The sequence below is a fragment of the Rhinatrema bivittatum genome, chromosome 4 (genome assembly GCF_901001135.1).
Source record: "Rhinatrema bivittatum chromosome 4, aRhiBiv1.1, whole genome shotgun sequence".
In the NCBI taxonomy this organism is placed as follows: Eukaryota; Metazoa; Chordata; class Amphibia; order Gymnophiona; family Rhinatrematidae; genus Rhinatrema; species Rhinatrema bivittatum.
Genome location: NC_042618.1, coordinates 120448711 through 120454953, shown reverse-complemented (window position 1 = coordinate 120454953; position 6243 = coordinate 120448711).

Below are 6243 nucleotides of genomic sequence, written 5' to 3'. Positions count from 1 at the left end.
CTAGCTGTGTATTCTGCAGGCTTACCAAAATCAAGGCAGAATCTAGGTTATCAGCTGATGCCAGACACCCCACTGTTTAAGTAAGTATGGGGTGTGCCACATAGAGAGTAGGAGAAATAGAGTAAGCCATCCCCAACTTACAGGCCGATACAGTAAGGAGCAGTAGGAAGAGCTGCGTTAGTGCCGGGTGCACCCGCGTTTGCCGCATGCACAGTCCGGCTCACCTACCGCTCGATACTGTATTTAAATAGCTTGCAAATGCAAGCCGAGTCCAAGAACCGTCTGTGAAGCGTTAGGCCCGCGCAACCCATTTTACTGTATAGGCGCTTAATATACAGTATCCTGGGTGCGCTGGTACCTGTCATTTCAAATGTCATTTGAAATGACAGGCACCAGGAAGTGGATCCCAACTTTAACCCATGAAAACCTAAAAACCTAAAATCCCCTCCTCCCGAAGTGGCTCGACATGTGCCAACTTACCTTTTGTTGTTTTTCAGCCCTTTCAGCCTTCTCTGCCATACTCTGGAGGGGGCAGCCGGCGGTGAAAGCGGCTTGCAGCGGTCCCCCCCCCCGCGCAAGTCCCGGTTCTCCTGGGAGCCAGCTCGACTTCTGGCTGACAGCTAACACCCCCCCCCCCCAAAAAAAAAAGACTGCTGAGTTACGGCCTTGGAAGCAAAGCGAAGCGTGCTTTCATGGGCTTGAGCGCCCAAATTGACGGACGCTCAAGCCAATAAAAGCACAGGGACGGGCGTGCGTGACGTCACGGCCGCGGTTACCCTGTTTCTAACCCACTTTCTACCCACAATTTGGCCGCATAAGTCTAACCCGCGATTCACTATCCGTTTTTACCAATCTTTACCGCTTCTTTAAATCGACGCGTATCCCTTTCCACCTGCGGTATGTATATGATATGTAAACGATCGAATTAGCTATTCCCTCCCATAAAGTAACGTGCGGCCCGATTATCGCCTTTTTAACCAACTGTTTTGCCGCATCTTTAACCCGCTAATTTACCGCCTACCTTGACCCTGGCATTAGAGGTATGTGACAGCAATAGGCAGGCTCCGGTCAAATAAGTGGGTGGGTTGGAGCAAGCAAGTAACATGGTTTGGCCTGGTTCTCCTACGCTCGGGCCTGGTTCTCCTACACTCGGGCATCGGGGATTGCCAGTCCTCTCTCCCCCCTCCCGAAGCAAGGCGCAGGGCGAAAATCGATTCGACATGTTATTAAAGCAAATAGAAATTGTAATAAAAGTAAACTTACTGCATGCTTCCAGCAGCCCCAGTCCTCTCTCCCCTCCTCCCGAAGCGCCCACCGCGGCTCCCCTGCCTCCTGGGGGCAGCCGGTGGCGAAAGCAGCTTCCAGCAGCCCCGTCGGCGAAGGTGTGTTCTGCCGCCGGCTGCCCCCAGGAGGCAGGGGAGCCGCGGTGGGCGCCTTGGGAGGAGGGGAGATGCATGAACGCACGTCCAATTTGGGCGCTCAAGCAGCGAAGGCACGTGAGTGCACGCCGTGACCTCGGACGTCCATCCGGGTGCTCAGGTCATGGCGTGCATTCATGCGCCTTCGCTGCTTGAGCGCCCAAATTGGACGTGCGTTCATGCACCTTCACCGGCGGGGCTGCTGGAAGCCGCTTTCGCCGCCGGCTGCCCCCGGGAGGCAGGGGAGCCACGGTGGGCGCCTTGGGAGGAGGGGAGATGAATGAACGCACGTCCAATTTGGGCGCTCAAGCAGTGAAGGCGCATGAGCGCATGCCATGACCTCGGACGTCCATCCGGGTGCTCAGGTCATGGCGTGCATTCATGCGCCTTCGCTGCTTGAGCGCCCAAATTGGACGTGCGTTCATGCACCTTCACCGGCGGGGCTGCTGGAAGCCGCTTTCGCCGTTGGCTACCCCCGGGAGGCAGGGGAGCCGCGGTGGGCGCCTCGGGAGGAGGGGAGAGAGGACTGGGGCTGCTGGAAGCATGCAGTAAGTTTACTTTTGTTACAATTTCTATTTGCTTTAATAACATGTCGAGTCGATTTTCGCCCTGCGCCTTGCTTCGGGAGGGGGGGAGAGAGGACTGGCAATCCCCGATGCCCGAGCGTAGGAGAACCATCCACTTCCTGGTACCTGTCATTTCAAATGTCATTTGAAATGACAGGTACCAGCGCACCCAGGATACTGTATAGGCGCTGTATAGCGCTCTATACAGTAATATGGATTGCGCTTCATGGACGCGGCTTGCATTTGCATGCCATTTAAATACTGTATCGAGCGGTTTGTGATCCGAACTGTGTGCGCGGCAAACGAGCAGGCGCCCAGCACTGCCGCACTTTTTCTTACGCGCCCTTACTGTATCGGCCTGTATGTTGGATAGGTGGATCCCAGAGCTGAGACGAAGTTGGCACCACCTATAGGGGGAACCCAATATAGGCCCCTATCATCGGGAGGCAGATGCAGGCGAAGTGGAGACCCAGCTGGACCTTCACCTATTCCAGCCCATGTTCCCACAGGTTGAGCCCTTGGGTACCAGGGCCGGCAGGACTTAGGCGTGGGTCTCCAGATGAAGACAATCCAACGAAGACGGAAGGCAGAAGCGAAGTCCGACATATACCAGTGGTCGAGACCGGCAGCAGGCAAGGGAATCCAAGAACAGGCCAAAAGTCGGGGCAGGTGGCTAAGGCGAAGAGACGGTAGGCAGGCAGGTGTTATAATTAGTGAGGTTTGGGTGGACCCTTGGACACTGTGGCAACTGACCATGCCCACGGGGGGGGGGCAGTCCCGTGAGGGGCCACAGGTCAGGCTCAGCTTAGGACACACAAACACAGAGATTGATCTTTTATTAAACAATGTGGTGAAGCCACCAGAGGTGGCAGAGGTGAGTAGTTGAAGTAGCCTGGCTGGGCTAATATCCCTCAGGTGCTGGAACAGCGACTTCTCCGGTAGCAGGGCTGTAGTGGAAAGAACTGAGAATAACGAGTACAGTGGAATATGCGCAAAGCCCCAGTATGGAGAACCCCAGGATAGGGAGAGCAGGCCCTCGAGGAGCGAGTACCTGATCCCTGAGAGCTGAGAGGCTTGAAGGTAATGTACTCACACAGCGGTTCCACGTAGGAGATGGCGCTAGGGCTGGAACAGAGGCAGGCCCTTGAGGAGCGAGTACCTGGTTCCAGGGAACAGCTCTGAGGTGAAGATGGTAGTACTCACTGGTGTTGAAGATAGCGAATTCTTCCAGGCAGAAGAGAAGGTAAGAGCAGACAGCGAGTCAGGGAACATGGACCCTCGAGGAGCGAGTACTGGTTTCCTGATAGTGACCTGAAAAGCAAGTGAGGCCCCTGAGGAGCGGATACCCTGTTAGCAATAAGAGTACAATGAAGATTGGAGGCAGAGTAGCTGGGTACGGAGAGTGAATTCCATCCGTAAGGAATTCCCTTGCTAACTTAAAGGCTAGCAAACAAAGTAGGCTTTAAATATCCGAGCAGTGTGATGTCATCACAGGGGACGCCCCTGAGGTTCGCGCCAAGAAGGAAATAAGAGTGAGGGCCGCGCGGCGCGTGCGTCCTAAGGTACAGATGGAGCATGGCGGGAGGCAGCGCCCAAGCCGGTCCGCGGACGCCGGAGAGGACGGCAAGCAGACACCGCGGAAGCCAGGCGTCCATCAACAGCAAGAGGAGGTGCAAGGAAAGAAAGGTAGGCGGAGTGAAGCCATCGGGAAGGGACGGTTGCAACAGTAGGAGGTCAGGACGGGCAGCAGACGAAGCAAAATCCAGGGGCGAGCCGAGTCAGGAACCAGAAGAGCAAGCCAAGGGGACAAGGAGCTGGAACAGGATACGGAAAGGAGCAGGAACACAGGATAAGGAAATGGAAAGGACCGGAGCAGGAACGCAGTGCACCTTACACTCACAAGGGAGCAGGACCTGTTACTGAGGCGAGGGAGAGATGGCAAGGCAGGATATTTATACATGTCTTGCCTGATCTCATCACTCTGGGCCACAGGGAACTTCCCCACCACTGGCCCTTTAAACAGAAGGGAATGGTGCATGTGTGCACTTGGAGGGACCTCGGACACAAGCAGTGGTGTCAGGAGATGCAGGGAGCATGGGAGCAGGCCGCACCCGCTGAGGTCGGCATCAGGGATGAAGGCCAGCCACGAATGGGGCAGAAGTGAGCCTTTTGGTCCCTGAAGAGAGGGGAACTGGCCGTGTGGGTCCATGGCCGGGGTGCCTAACAGTCTAACAAGTAGCCATATTAAGGCTGTGCTCTGCTTATTCTTATTTTTGGTGACCACACACGTAGAGAAAATATAAACTCTCATACATAGTAAATACATACATTTTATTAGTATAAATATACCAGAACCTATCTAGACATTATAAAACTAACACATACATACTTTATCATTCATCCATCCATCCATTTCTTATTAAAAACATAAAAATCTCACAGTGAAAATACACCTCAGTTTATCAAATACAATATCTTTATTACAATCAGGTACGCTTAATCTTTGTCTTCTCATATGTATCTTCTCACATGTAATACATGAACTTAACAGTCCTGTTGCATAATGTATTGTCCTGTCCACTGTCCAACAAAGATCTCTGTTTCACCCCTGCTGTAAGATCTTCTTCAGGGACTCCTATTCAATTATTAGCGTAGCAACAGTGTCATCTCACTTTATAGCACGACACTTATATTCTCCCATTTAATTCTACAACAAAACCAAATTAATAAAATTAATGTCACCCCAACCTACTCAAGTATATAAATCAAACCGAACTCCGTCAAAAATGACTCACCGATTCAATTAAGTGTAAGTAAACATCCTATACCGACCCTTGTATTCTCATCAATATGCAAAGTACTTCAATACCATCTATTTCAATTCAGTTTTTTATTCGGACATTTCCACTTTCATAGAACCTACAAAAAACATTTTAACTCAGTTATAATAACGCTTAATCTTGCAACAAAAAAAGTATATATGTGTTAGTTAGTTTTATAATGTCTAGATAGGTTCTGGTATATTTATACTAATAAAATGTATGTATTTACTATGGGTAAATGTATCATCGGGTCACGCTAGAGAGATAACATTCCTGGATGGAATAAATGATAGCTTTATGGAGCAATTGGTTCAGGAACCGACGAGAGAGGGAGCATTTTTAGATCTAATTCTCAGTGGAGCACAGGACTTGGTGAGAGAGGTAACGGTAGTGGGGCCACTTGGCAATAGTGATCATAATATGATCAAATTTGATTTAATGACTGGAAGAGAAACAGTGTGCAAATCCAAGGCTCTCGTGCTAAACTTCCAAAAGGGAAACTTTGATAAAATGAGAAAAATTGTTAGAAAAAAACTGAAAGGAGCAGCTACAAAAGTAAAAAATGTCCAAGAGGCGTGGTCATTGTTAAAAAATACCATTCTAGAAGCACAGTCCAGATGTATACCACACATTAAGAAAGGTGGAAAGAAGGCAAAACGATTACCGGCATGGTTAAAAGGGGAGGTGAAAGAAGCTATTTTAGCCAAAAGATCTTCATTCAAAAATTGGAAGAAGGATCCAACAGAAGAAAATAGGATAAAGCATAAACATTGGCAAGTTAAATGTAAGACATTGATAAGACAGGCTAAGAGAGAATTTGAAAAGAAGTTGGCTGTAGAGGCAAAAACTCACAGTAAAAACTTTTTAAAATATATCCGAAGCAGAAAGCCTGTGAGGGAGTCAGATGGACCGTTAGATGATCGAGGGGTTAAAGGGGCACTTAGAGAAGATAAGGCCATCGCGGAAAGATTAAATGATTTCTTTGCTTCAGTGTTTACTGAAGAGGATGTTGGGGAGGTACCCGTAATGGAGAAGGTTTTCATGGGCAATGATTCAGATGGACTGAATCAAATCACGGTGAACCTAGAAGATGTGGTAGGCCTGATTGACAAACTGAAGAGTAGTAAATCCCCTGGACCGGATGGTATACACCCCAGAGTTCTGAAGGAACTAAAAAAGGAAATTTCAGACCTATTAGTAAAAATTTGTAACTTATCATTAAAATCATCCATTGTACCTGAAGACTGGAGGATAGCAAATGTAACCCCAATATTTAAAAAGGGCTCCAGGGGCGATCCGGGAAACTACAGACCGGTTAGCCTGACTTCAGTGCCAGGAAAAATAGTGGAAAGTGTTCTAAACATCAAAATCACAGAACATATAGAAAGACATGGTTTAATGGAACAAAGTCAGCATGGCATTACCCGGGGCAAGTCT